Raw genomic sequence first — 13,927 nt, 5'->3', positions numbered from 1 at the left:
ATATCAGGGATGATGAAGGTCCTGGCAGATACAGTTTAAAATTCCCTTAATTACAGCATCTCAGTGATCGTGAGCCCCCAATAAATAATCAACAACTGTCAAAGGAAAGCATCGCCGTACTATTTATTGCCCTGCAAGCTGCCATGAAATACTAATGTCAAGCACTGGTGATGGTACTTGAATTACTGTATGTACTCAGATAATTACTATCCATAATTTGCAAATATTCAACTGCCTGTACATAGAAACGATAAGGATAACAATACTGTTGATAATGACTTAGGCTTGCACACAAATATTTTACCCAAGGTTTCAAAGTATTTCATAAACATCTTCTTTCTGAATCCCAATAATGCAAGGTACAGCTGACAACAGAGAAAGGGAGGGTGCAAACAGTTCCATCTACACCCAGGAGATGGGGGATGCACGCCCTGACAAAAGTACTGATTTCCCCTGGGCAACACAAAGCCAGGGGCAGCCTGGGAACATGGACCCTGTTTTTGAGTACACAGATTGCTGCTTAGAACACATCCTCCCTAGTCCTCCAATTTACAGTATGAAGTTTATGACATGGCATTACCCAGGCACTTTAGGGTGTCAATTTCCTTTACAATTTTATAAAATATCATTTGGAAGGCGGGAGAAATTTATGCTTCTGCAGTAAGAGCTCTCCTGTCTGCCCACCCTCTTGGGATGGGAGTTTGTTTCACCTGAGCAGAGTTGCAAATGTGAGGCCCACGGTGCTGTGAAAGCCATGGGGTTTGTTTTTAATTTAAGGAACAGCTCTGATTTGGTTACACATTTTAAGCAGCCACTGTATAATACTCATCCACTGAATTCACTCAGACAGGAACAAGTTATGCCCTCCTAATACTGTCTAGAAACCAGATGGATAGTGACTGTTTTCTTTTTGTTTCCTTTTTTCTTGCTCTCTCTTGCTGCACCAAATTAGTTCCTCGGATACCAGCATTCCAGAGGCTCATTGTCTTGCAAAATATTCAGGTGCTTCACAATGATCTACAATAATAAACCTCCCATGCAATAGCAAAACACAGATAAAAATGCAAAAATATATGCATATATACATAAGATAAAATATAGATATGGTATGAGAGAGTGGCTCACAAACAAATAAAGAGGAAGCAGGGAGGCAAGAAGATAGCTTCCCTCCCAAACAGAGAACAAGGAAATAGAACGGATGCTCATTAAAGTAGTTTACTGGGCTCCAATTTCTTCTGTGATTAAGAGGTATTGGTTGAAGGAGATTGGTGAGGGAGATCAATATACTTGTCTTCATTCTTAATTCTTCTTTAATGTCTCTGTCTCCACAGGGGAGGCTGAATCACAGATGTAGAGTAAATCTTTATCCACCAGGGGGCTAAACTGCAGGGGAAACGGGGAGGAAGAAAGAAAGAAAGAAGGAAGGGAAGAAGGAAGGTCAGTTGGTCTTGGCTATAATTGGTAAATCTATTGCATGCCCAACTTTCTTTGTCCTCAACTCCCAGCTTCTGTTCAAGTGCGTCCATGTTTCTGAACAAGAGAGCAAGCAGGCCTGAGACTACTGTCAGATGGCATCATGAGGAAGCTATTCTGTGGCCTCGGAATGGAATGGAGCTGGGAAGTGCCAAACACGCATTTCGGCATCAAAATATCCATCTGCTATTTCTTCCCCATTCTTATCTACATCGCACAAAGAGGAGTTCTCACCTAAAACCCACCGGTACCCTCATCTGAGGTCCATACTAGCAGGGTCTACCTGCCCGTCTCCAGGCCTCTCAGATCCAACCTCTCTGTCTGTCTCTCTGACTCTGTCCTTCTTATTACTTTTGTGTGTACGTATGCATGAATGGCCTTGTCTGGGCAGGTACATATGTATATGTGTTACATGCATGTCTGTCGAAAGTCAGCCTTGGTGTCATTCCTCAGGAACCATATGCCTTGGTTTTGGACACAGAGAATCTGTGTCAACTCTTACTGGCCCCGTGATGGGCTGTCCCCCAGGGACAGTCAGAGATCCTCCTGTCACTACTTCTCTAGCACTCAGAGCACAAGTACATGCCATCACAGCTGGCTCTTTACATGAGTGTTGGTGATCTCACTCAAGCACTCATGCTGACTTTGCCAAACAGAGCTATCTTTCCAGTCACCGAGTTTTTTAGCCAAGATGACTACACTATCTAGACTACATATGCAATACGGAGGAACTCTCAGCTCACATAAAGAACGAAAACCAGTGGCACCTAATAAACAAATGTTAGGGACGCTGACAACATTGCATAGCATGCAAGAGTGCTCCTGACAATGGAGAACTATCTAGCCCTAAGTGTGTGTAGTGCTGAGCTTGAGTGATGGGGATATCTGGACACACCTGTAGAAATGACCGTGTCACAGATCACTGAATTCTGAATCCTTGGCTTTGAAGTTTAACATTTGAAATTCAATAATTGCTTCTGTTACACATATGTTTTTTAGAGCGAACTGTAGGGCCATGCTTGTTGTCATGGGCCCCCAAAAAGAGCTGGAGGTGCTTAAGTTTAGGGAATTGGAAGGACATAAAAAATATTAAGTTCTTTTCATGTGACAGGCTTCTTGTTGTTAGTGAAAACCTGTTCCTTCTGCTTCTACACAGAGTCCTTCGCAGCTGGATGGTCATGTCACTGAAATCTAGCCAACATGATGTGGGAAGAAGTGATAAAAGCTTTCTATGTATGCCCATAAAAATACATCATGTGATCATTTATTCTGACTCCTTCCTTAACCTCTGGCCAAATAATGAGGTTTCAGCAGAATATATGGCCCAGAGGGTTGACAGATCCACCCAGTGGAAAGAGCCCAGAGCCCTAAAGGTCCATATTGAAGACCACTTACTTGTTAACCAATAGCATCTACACTGAACTTTATATTAATAAGAAAATAAGTAAACAAGAGTTTACAGTTGTTACAGTATTTGACAATATGAAACATATATGGATATATTATGTTAACTTAAAATTATAACTGAAATATAAATAATTAGAAGTTTAAAATCTTTTGTGGAATGTATGATTATTCAGGATTTCTATTCATGGCCTTCTATAGTGACACTGGCATTGTTCTGAGAATGTAAACTGATCTACTTTGTGTTACATCATAAAGTACTTAGGAAGTTTCTGTTACACTTGATGTATTTTTAAACCTTATCATGGTGGCACGGCCTTCACAACTGCAGAAAAAAATACCACCCAGAATGAGCTGTTATATAATGTACTATTATAAACCCTACCGCCTACCACACAGAGGCAAGGGTCTCCTTAGCTCTCTCTTCATTATGGGGGCAGAAGTGTAGGCCCAGACAACTTAACATTCCTATTAAAAATGGCACATCTTAAGGAAATAAAAAAGATGCAGGGTGGGTGAGATGATTCAGGAAGAAAGAGTGTCAACAGGGCAGGAATTTGACACTACCTGAAATGTTCCTGCAGCAGGACCTGGCCATGCTCTCCTTTGCCAAGCTTTCTTTAGATCTTACCTACTTCTGAACTTGGCCATGGTGGTTAAGCTTTCTCCTAATCCCATGCACAACTATAAATTCCCAGCCTGGGTGAGTTACCAACTTCAGACTGTCATTTAAAAGCAAAGCCCTTGAGTAATGAATTAACTGAGACATTTTCAAGATTGTAAACTCCACAAGGACAGAGGCAGTGTTTAGTGTATTCTTCAGTTGATCTACAGCATGGAACACATCAAAGCTAGGGGAAGGGGATGGGGAAAGAGGGAAGGAGAGTGGGACGGCAAGGAGATGAAAGAGGGGCTACAAATAAAGTGTAAAAAATAAGTTAAAATAATAAAAAGTAAAAAGCTGAGTAAATCACATGAGAGAATGCACATAGGATGGCAGACAAATTGTACCTGTCAGCATTATTCTACGGGTATGTACTTCTCAAAAATCAAGAGTTAACAACATGGGAGTTCAGAGAAACAAGGAAGGAAGTAGGGAGAAAATAGTACATACCTGATGGGGGGGAAAGCACCAAAGGAAGGCATTGTTAAGTAAATATCTATAAAAAGAACAGGCGGCTGGGTGTGGTAGCACAAGCCTGTAACCCCAGCACTCGGGAGACAGAGGCAGGCGGATCTCTGTAAATTCAAGGCCAGCCTGGTCTACCAAAAGAGTTCAGGAGAGCCAGGGCTGCACAGAGAAATTCTGCCTGAAAACACACACAGGAAGGAAGGAAGGAAGGAAGGAAGGAAGGAAGGAAGGAAGGAAGGAAGGAAGAAAGAAAGAAAGAAAGAAAGAAAGAAAGAAAGAAAGAAAGAAAGAAAGAAAGAAAGAAAGGAAAGCCATTCATTGCCTCCTGCTGGTCACTGACAGCAGTGCAATAAATACCTTTCAAAAAGCCAGAGCCCTCCTTATGTGTCTATTCAATCAACTTAATTCAAATTACTCAATCAATTCATTCAAAAATGTGAGGAAAATGATGGATCTGTACTGAGCACCTGGGCTCTTTTCCCCTCTTAGTCTGTAGAAACCGTCATCACGGTGTTTATGTAGTACTGGGTATTAGAAGTACTTCAGAGATGATGTAACATATGCCAGAGGGTTTGTGTTCATCATTCAACCATAACTTGCCAACTCTCCTGCTCCCCTGCTCCTGGGAACATCGGGATTGCTGCCTGGGAGTCAGAAGCACAAGCTCCTCTTCTAAAAAAACAGCTTCACCTCTGTGATCATGTGCATTGGACTCCACTGGCTTCAGCTACCTGATAGTATTGCTTTGAGAACCCCTAAACCTAATATACTTCATTCATTAATTAAGCCTTATATTAATATGCAGCAGGATCAGTATATGTACAATCTATTGTAATAACAGAAACAAAAACTAAAGCCCATAGTTCTCAGTAACAATACATGGTAGGCTACATATTCAGTTTACATTGTACCGTAATTTTCTTTCAATGCGAAGAAATCAGCTAGTCTTGTTTGTGCTTTTATCCAAGAATGAACAAAAATTGGTTTATGGAGGTAGCACTAAGGTTGGGACAGAAGCAAGAACTAAATGGATCCAAAGAGATTTAGATAGGACTTCCAGTAAATCACTGAGGTTTCACATTCACATCACATTCACATCACGAGATCCGACAGAGTAGATCCTACATGCTTTTTTTTTTTTTTTCTTCTAGAGAACTCTTCATGACTGACTCAGAACCATCATTTCCCAATATTCCCATGAGGCACGATGATGACCACAGGCCACAGTTCACCTGGAGACAAAAGAAACTTCTGTCTCCCATCATTTCTGCCATAGGGATGGGCCAGCTCATGGGCAGAGCAAGAGTTGGCTAATCCTTCAGTCTCTGGGAGAACCCTTAAGCTGCCCTCAGACACACATGTGCACAGGGGCTCAATGAAACCCATTGTTAACTGTTTACTCAAATTTCATAATTTCAAATGTAATTGCCCAAAAGATTGTGCATGTTCTGTTCTAAGTAACATAATGTAAAATACACAAAGGACAAAAGGAAGAAATTTTGGTTCTAATTCTGGTTATACCACCAAATTTACCAGGCCAAGGACCACAACTACGGGAGAGAAGAGTGATGATGTCTCACTCATCAGGAGATCATGAACTGCATTCCTACACAAAGGAAAAGAACTAAGAGAGAAGGATAGGACATGTAGGATATTCAACAAAGCTTTAAATGTTACTGGTACTTTCACAAATGGAGGTCCAGTGACTTTGGGGGTGGGGTGCAGAGTATGCTTTTATTCAAGCCATAATGAAAAAGGCAAGAGGAGTTAGAAACATGATGCACAAAAAGACTGTGACTCAGCAGTAATACATTTTCGGGGGGGGGGACCCCCACAAGGCCCATATGATGTTCTTCCTGATATAACCATAGCTCCTTTCCTGTTGCACAGGGAAGAAACCTGTGTTGGTTTACATAAGCGATATCCTCTTGAGGCTCTGTTATTTGAACATTTGGTCCCCAGTTGTTGGTGGCGGTTTGTGCAGGCTTAGGGGGTGTGGCCTTGCAGAATGAAGTACATTACTGGGGTGGGCTTGGAGAGCTCAGTTGCTCTTGCCATTTCCAGGTTGCTCTCTTGGCCTTCGCTTGCATTTGCAGATATGTGCTCCCGGCTTCCTATTCCTGCCACCACACTGCCACTAACTGCTAGGCCTCCTTAACACGATGCACATTTATCCCTCACATATGAGTTGTCTTACAGGTTTCCTTTCTATAAGATGCCTTAGAGGTCAGCTATTTCTGCAGCAACAGAAAACACTAGTGTGGCACCAATCTCAGAAAAGTTCCTGGAGCACTTTTGGGGACATAGGTCAGAGAAGGAACTTTCTAAGTAGTATGACTTGCTTTGGTGAGCAGGAGCAGGAGAGCAGAAGGGTGGGAGGGCAGAGTTCTCATTTCCTTCAGCTAAACACACTCACTGAGCCAAGGTACCACAAACTGGGATGTTGGGTTCTCAGCCTCAATACCATCCTGAAAGTCTTTTTTTCTCATGTGTGAAGTTAGGAAAGAGGGAAACGGGACCGAACAAGTTGAGGAAGGCATAAGCATCTTATTCACAACTGGACCTGACTTTGCTGCCAGCTGCTACCTACGCACAGATGTTTTGGAATTGTGGGTGCAGATTCTCTAAAAATGGCACTCTAGCAACAAGAACACAGCAAATGAACATCACATCAATCCGTTTTGGCAATCCATGCAAGCTCATTTAAAAAAAAAAAGGTACCTGCAAAACCATGTAAATCTGCATGAAACAGGATTCTTGGATTCTTGTGTGTCAGTGGAGTGTCTGAACTTGCAGGGGTGCCTGCTTGCTTGGGTAGCTCAGAGTCAGTCCCTCACACTCTAACCAGAAGTAGAGCCAGGTCAGTGGGCCTGGGAGAACTGAACTGCATACAAAACAAAAATAAAAACAAAAATATGTGTTTCTGGTCGCCATCCTTACATTATCCATTTCGTGGAAGAATCGCCATCTCCAATACATGATTATCAGATGCTCCAGGAAGCTTGCCTTTCTGAGGTTTTAGTAGATTGGGGGCCCTGAGGTTAAGCAGAAATCTAAACAAACAAAGTTTCCATTGAAAAGTTCCGACGTGGTAGAAAAGGAAGTTCTTGCTTCAGCAACTCCAATGAGCTGATTAAAAGTGAGCCCCACAAACACACATTCCAGTATGAAGGAGAGCGCGTCAGATCCACCCTGGAGCTAACAGGGAAGCAGTGACAGAGTCAGAGTGGCCACTGAAACAAAAGCCCAGGCTCTCAATGCCAGCTCAGCAGGCAGTCATCGCCTTTTCAATGGGACTCTCTCTTTGATGTGTGTTTTTTAACTGCAACTTTCATGTGGTGATGGAGGAAGCTAAGAGCAAGGTGGTAGCATTATGTGAAGACCAATGCTTTCAGATGCCCTTTGCCCTGCGACAGCACCAGGCAGACAAAGAAGAACCACACGGATGGGAGAAGCCTACCTGTTTTTAAAGAATATCTGTGCTGGCAGAATCTAAAGGGGTGAGGAGAAGCATGCCCTCAATGGCAAAGAAACAGAAATGGCGGGGTCACTAAGATAGACAGATCGAGCTTAAAATAATAGTTTACTTGGATCACAATGCAAATTAAAAGTATGTGTGTCCAATTAGCTCAACATGAATTATCCTCTGGGTGTGGAGATCTTTAACGCATTTATTTCCACTGTGGCAGAATGAAGCTTCTACTTTAGAAGGAAGTGGTCCTTCAAAACCATACACGTGTGTCTTGCTTTACAGAATACATATGTTCTCAGAAAACCCACGTGAAAGTGAAACAATATTTTTACATATAAGGTACCTGCTATTTTAAAAGCATGTCAAGGAGAAGCAAAGCTGGTTTGGACCAGTGGTCACATGTCTGAGTTTGCCTAGGAAGGATATTTAATTTGAAGGGTGCCCAGCCTTGGTAGGGTATCCTCTCCCAGTAAGTGTGTTCTATAGGAGAACTTTGAAAACCAATCTGAGTCATCTTACCCAAGCAAGCTGTAAGAAGGAGTCAGAAAAGTCACTTCTGCACGGAGAAAGGGCAGGTAGCCTGGGGTGCTCAGCTGCTATGTGGAAACATCTTACAGAAAGACTTCCAGCATTAGGGTGGGGCACCCATATCTCCTGTAGCAAGATAGAGAGGGAGCCCAGCTGCACGGCAGAGTGGACGTGCTAACCAGGCGTGTGTCCACATTGCCCCTGCACCCTGCCAGCTGAGGGTGCAGGCGGCGGTGGTCAAGTGAAGTAAGTACCTAGCATGAATGGAGTAGGGAGAGTAGAGCCCACTGCACACACACCAAGGGGCACCAAAGCTGGGAACCATCTATGCAGAGGTTGCCTGGTTGAGGGTCAGGCTAACATGTTAGGAAAATGGTAAACGAGGTAGAACAAAAGATAGACGGGAAGAAAGATTGGATAAATAAGTAGCACTCATCAATAAATCATGGTGAACATGCACATTTCGGTTGTTGTAATAAAATAGCAGAAACAGAGTAATTTATAAAGAATGAAGATTTAGTTTGGCTGATAGCCTTGGAGGTCCAAGAACATGGAGCCATCCTTTCTAAATTTTGTGAGAGCCTTTTGCTAGTGATGTCACTATGAGCCCATTACTCTTATGATCTCATTCAATCCTAACTACCTACTCAAGGCCCCAACCCCAAATATCACAAAAGTACAAATCGAGGGTGGTTTTTGTTTTACTTTGGGGGGATGGTTTTTAACACATGAACATTTTGGGACACATTTGATCATGACAAAGTGCAGAAACACAAGGACTCAGGGTTGGGTGCATGTTTTATTTTTTAAATTACTGTTTTTAAAATGCTCCAGCAAATAAAAGTCATTAACAAAAATCTACGATGCTGCTGTCTGCACCTCATCCCTTGAAGCTTAATAGATGTGTCAGGATCTATTTTGAGAGCAAATAAAAAGAAGGCAAACTATGTTGCCAAGAGGTGCTAATTGACAGTTGGAAAAACATTTTTAATATCTCTCCATTTGTATAATTTTTACTAGGCCATCGTTGATGAGCATGCACTTGAGTATTCATGATCAGAGGCTGCACATATTTGCAACACAGCAATGTTCTTCTGGAGACAGGAGAATGCCCTGTGAGCCCAGCTCCTTCACTGCTGTCAATTACACTATATTACAGTAGTTCTTGGAGTTCCACTCTTGGAGAACAAAAAGCTGGGGATTCCACCCATCTACCTAGCCTTCTCCCTGGCCCCACCAGCTCCACATGGGAGTAGTGTTCATGGGGCTCTCAAACCCAGAAACCAACTACTCTTCTTGTTTCCCTCTTTTCCACCTCTGAGTGATTTGTTTTACCTTTGGAACACAGCTCCATCTGGCATTCCTAGAGGGCCATCTCTTCTCTCTTACTAGAGGGCTCTTCATGTACTTTCTCAGTACCTGAGATTTAGCTCATGTCCGGTATTTAATTGTCCATCCTTGGCCAACCCATGAGCACCTGGAGAGTGGGGAGCAGGCCTTTTGTTTGTAGTTTCAGTGTCTGTCATGAAGTCAGGCAAGTGCACTAGCTAACCTTTAGACTATCTCACCACAGATGGCCCAGCATTCCTTTGCTGCCTTGCCTGAGGTGCTGCCTGACCCAACTTGACATGTTTATGCTCCATAGCATCAACTCCACTCATGTGGCAGGCATTCTCCTCTTTGTACATATACGCTCTATGCTGAAGAAGACAGTGATTAATATAGTTAGTATAGGAACATGGCCACTCACTGCCCACCTGGATGAAATGTCTGCATCAGCTTTAAGCAAGTACATAATACTGGGCAGAGAGTTCCTTGTGGTTCGAATAAGTTGAAACAAGGATATGTTGGGTACACATGTTAGAAATAATTATTTCATGTGTTGGTTTGGGTTCTCTGAGAGGATGGGATTTGGTATGGGAGAGGTTTGGTAGGGCAAATTATTGTGACCAATGGAGGGACAGAGCTTGAGAAGGTAGAGACCTCCAGGTCTCTTGAAGGAGGAGAGAAAAGAAATGACCGGAAGAAGGGTCTCCATCAGAGCTGGAGAGTTCCCAAGGAGATATGGCAAGGCCAGTGACGAGTATGCCTTCTCCCCAGGCTGTTTCTCCCTGTGTCTCTTTCTCTGAATCTTTCTTTGAAATTTCAGACTGTGTTTGACATAAAGAAGCAGTCATTGTTATTAGTAAAGCCATCATTATGCCCAGAAGCACCCTGTCTTAAAAGACATCACAAAGGAAATAAATATCTCATTCTATCATAAGCCTCATGCTAGAGTCTTAGCAGAAGCTCGAAGTGTGTTGACTGAGAACTAGAAAGCACTAACATCTGCTGAGTAGCTGTAGGTGTCAGGTTCCATCCCAAGCACATCTTCATTGTATTCAGCCCTCACACGAATTCCACAGAGTAAGTACAGAAATCATCTCCATTTAAAGGTGAAGAAACTGAAGCCAGGACTTTTTTTTTCTATTAAATTTTTATTTTTATATTAATTACAGTTTATTTACTTTGTATCCCAGCTGTAGCCTCCTCCGTCATTCCCTCCCAATCCCACCTTCCATCCCTCATCTTCTCCCTGACCCTCTCTAGGTCCACTGATAGGGGAGGTCCTCCTCCCCTTCCATCTGACCCTGGCTTATGAGGTCTCATCAGGACTGGCTGCAATATCCTGTAGATCACTACAAATCTAGTAAGCAGCAGAAGACCACTTAAAATCATCTCACACCTGAAACTGTTAACATTTATTAGTAGCCTAAATATTTCAGCCTTTTCCTATGGCAGAGGCAAATGGATAGTCAATTTCTCTTGTCATGCTTTGTAGCCTTGAGCAGAATGACCTCCCTCTTCCTTCAGCCCTCCCCAAGTGTTTGGACGAAAGGTCACACAAAGAAGAGATTGTTCCTCCCCAATGGAGTGGTTTGGAGAAGACTGTGCATGTCCCAGGAGACTGCCCCTTGCATTGCCTGGAGGCCCTGAGGTCCATGATCTCAGGAACCATATGTTGCCAATGACAGAGCTTTTGTTGACAGAGGCTCTTGAATGACCTGCCTGAACTGTATGTGCCTTCTGAATTAAAACTGATGAGAAGAGATAGAAACTGGTCAAGTTGTTACAGGGATGAGGAACCTTGATTCTTGTCTTTGTTCTTGGTTCTGTCCTGGTAGGAGGCCAGAAATGCCGCAAGTTTGGAAAGTCTCCAGTTTCCACTATGTTAATTTTTTTTTTCACTGTCCTCACTGCTTCCTGGAAGCTATATTTGAGGGTGTAGTGGAAACTCCAGTTTAGACACCTGGGATGGAGAAGAATATGAGCACTTCATGGATGAGTCAACTGGACTGACCTGTATAACCACCGTGTCTTGACTTCCTCTCACCAACAGAAAGCATCCTTAAGTCCTCGATGGGAAATTCAGTGGCACTGCTAACGTTTTGACGGGATGTTCAGTGCAACCCTTTCTCTTGGGAGCTGTACAAGAGCTATGTTTGCTTCTTATTCCTTAAGTTCTCACCTATAAGTCTCTAATAAACTTCTTTCCCAAACTTGGCTTCTTCTTGTCTATAAAATTCATTCTTCAGGTTCTCAAGATGATGGGCCTAGACGCTACTAGGCAGGATGGGTTTGATGTTATCGAATGTCCAGGACCCTTAGCACCCTAAATTAAGCTCAGTGTAGGCAAGAAAACCTCATTCTCTCTCCAAGACCCTAGGCATTTTCCTTATTATCTTTCTTGTAAAACAAACACGTGCTCAGTCTAACTCTATCTCAGCCACCTTGGCCAGGGAAGTCTATGTGTACAGCAGTCACATTTCTACCTAAGAAAGAGACATCTTGCTGCAAATTGCGAAAGGACCTGGCTGAAAGTCACAAAAGGATTCACAGTAGAAGTCAAATCCCCATTGACCTCTTGGAAAAACTCTAGTTCTGGGACTGCGAAGAAGGGCAGTCAGTGACAGGGAGGAAACCTGGAGTCTTGAAGTCCTGGGGAAGACCATGTGGAAGTTCACTCCATCTCCAGGAACCAGTCTAGAAGGAGGACTCAGGAGACATAGTGTGGACGAAAAGTCAAGTGCTCAGGGGACACGTTCATGTGTGCTAAAGGATGTCTGGGCAGCACCCTGACATGTGAGATCAGGAAGCTGGTACAGAACAGAAAAATACTATGGATTATTATGTGGCACTGACATGTTGCTAGAGCTTTTCTGTGTGGGATAGTCTTCCACAACAGAGAAGTTTTTGTTTGTTTGTTTTGTTTTGTTTTAAGTAGGGCTTGGATAAAAAGGCCTTACAGACTGAGCCCTTGTAGCTGGAATGCAGAAAGGACCAGATCTGGGTGTAGATGTCAATGTATACACATACCCAGGTGCTGCATGCTCCTCACTTCATTTCAAACCCACAATTTAGCTCCCAGGAAGGAATTCCTATTCCTGCTATGTCTGCCTACCGAGTTCTGGCTACAGGGTACAGAAAGTCTGAAACTCTTCCCTCTGGGATGATGCCAGATCCTCAGGAACAACAGGTATTTAAAATCCTGGATACCTCTGCACATACTGCCTCTGCACTTCCATGTTTTGAATCCCCATCTTTCACCCCTTGCCATAAGAGAGTTCTCTCTGAGGCATGCAGAAGGAGCCTTGCAGTGCGCAGGGCTCCTGCGTCTAGACCTATCCTTTCTATAACTCCCCAACAGACCAACATCTCTAGGGAACTTTTGGTTGGGGTGGATACCACACTCTGTTTTCTCTGAGGACAAAGGGTGTTGACTATCCAAAAGTACATTGCCTACTTCATGAGTATTTGTGCATTCTAAAAACAGAGAAGTGCTCTTCTGCCTTTGTGAAGAAGGTAAAAGCAAGAAAGTGGATGAAATGGACAAACAGCAGCCTACTTCATATTTGGATATTATATTGTCTTCAGTGAAGTATGTCTAATGTTCTTGAGGCCTGTGAATAATGAAAAGGGTATCCCCCCATTGAGATCCAAGTAAATACACTGTAATTGGTTTAGAGTGCCTTTAATACTAGTGTTCTCATATTTTAAACCTCTTTTTCTCCAAGTTTCAATAACATGTTCTTGAAAGATGTACTCTCTAAGTAATTCTTTGTCCTCAGAAAGGCACTCCAATCACTTTTCTAAACTGATGCTCTGGCACTCATCCAAAACTGATTTAGAAGTTATGGCTCACACCCCGTGTGTGCGCCGTCTAACCTTGGCACATCCCTGAGTCCCATGAATAGGGTTGGCAGTTGGTAAGGACGGCTATAAAAAGAGGGAGAGCTGCTTGTATCTAGCTCTATTGAGCAAACTGTGCTTTCATGAAAATCCTAGAGAGTCAGGAAGAAATTGCCACTATACCTACTAGATCTTGGTAACTTGTTGGAAACATTCTCAATACTGAATATACAGCAATGAACTTAAATTGTAAGGCACTTTGTACTTTTCAAAATTTTTATATGATCTCATTTTATTGGTATAAGAATACTGGAAAATATGCAGAGTAAATAATTTTATTCCCAGCAGTGAGATGAAGAGGCATAGAGGGAGTTTTGTCCCCACTGGGCTAACTAATGGCTGTGCTGAGAACGAAACTCAGTTCTCAATACTGAGTTAAGGTCTCTTTGCACTGTCCATGCTCCCTGCTCAGAAGCATTTAGCTAAGGCCCATCACCTTCTGCTCTGCCTTGGGAGATGTCCACATTATTCCTTGTGCTGGTCAGACTAGGCCCAAAGAAAAGAATGGACTTTCCAGCAGACTGCAAGAAGTATTAGCGGAGATGACAGCAGAGGAAAAGGCGGCCTCGTCCCCAGCATCCTAACGCTCCGGAGCCGACACTCATTATTTTCATTAATGTGTAATTTCTCTCCTGGCTCTTTGGAGTGAGGGTTGCTTTGCCTACTGTGAGAAAAGGCAACTGAGCTAA

The 13,927-nt window shown here is 43.0% G+C and overlaps 1 long non-coding RNA gene across 3 annotated transcripts in view; it reads right to left on the bottom strand.

Annotated features, from left to right (window-relative positions):
• The window catches only part of LOC132646674 (uncharacterized), a 501,797-nt gene that overhangs the window by 93,428 nt on the left and 394,442 nt on the right, over positions 1–13,927 (bottom strand). Inside the window, exon 3 of one of the 3 annotated variants that reach the window (XR_009584922.1) lies at positions 1,202–1,383. The exons of the other annotated variants lie outside the window; for them this stretch is intronic. This is a non-coding gene — a long non-coding RNA (uncharacterized LOC132646674). Of the gene's footprint in view, positions 1–1,201; positions 1,384–13,927 lie in introns of those variants that run through there. 3 annotated transcript variants of the gene reach the window in all.

The sequence above is a fragment of the Meriones unguiculatus genome, chromosome 12 (assembly GCF_030254825.1).
Source record: "Meriones unguiculatus strain TT.TT164.6M chromosome 12, Bangor_MerUng_6.1, whole genome shotgun sequence".
NCBI classification, from domain to species: Eukaryota; Metazoa; Chordata; class Mammalia; order Rodentia; family Muridae; genus Meriones; species Meriones unguiculatus.
This window is presented reverse-complemented; position numbering and strand designations above follow the sequence as displayed.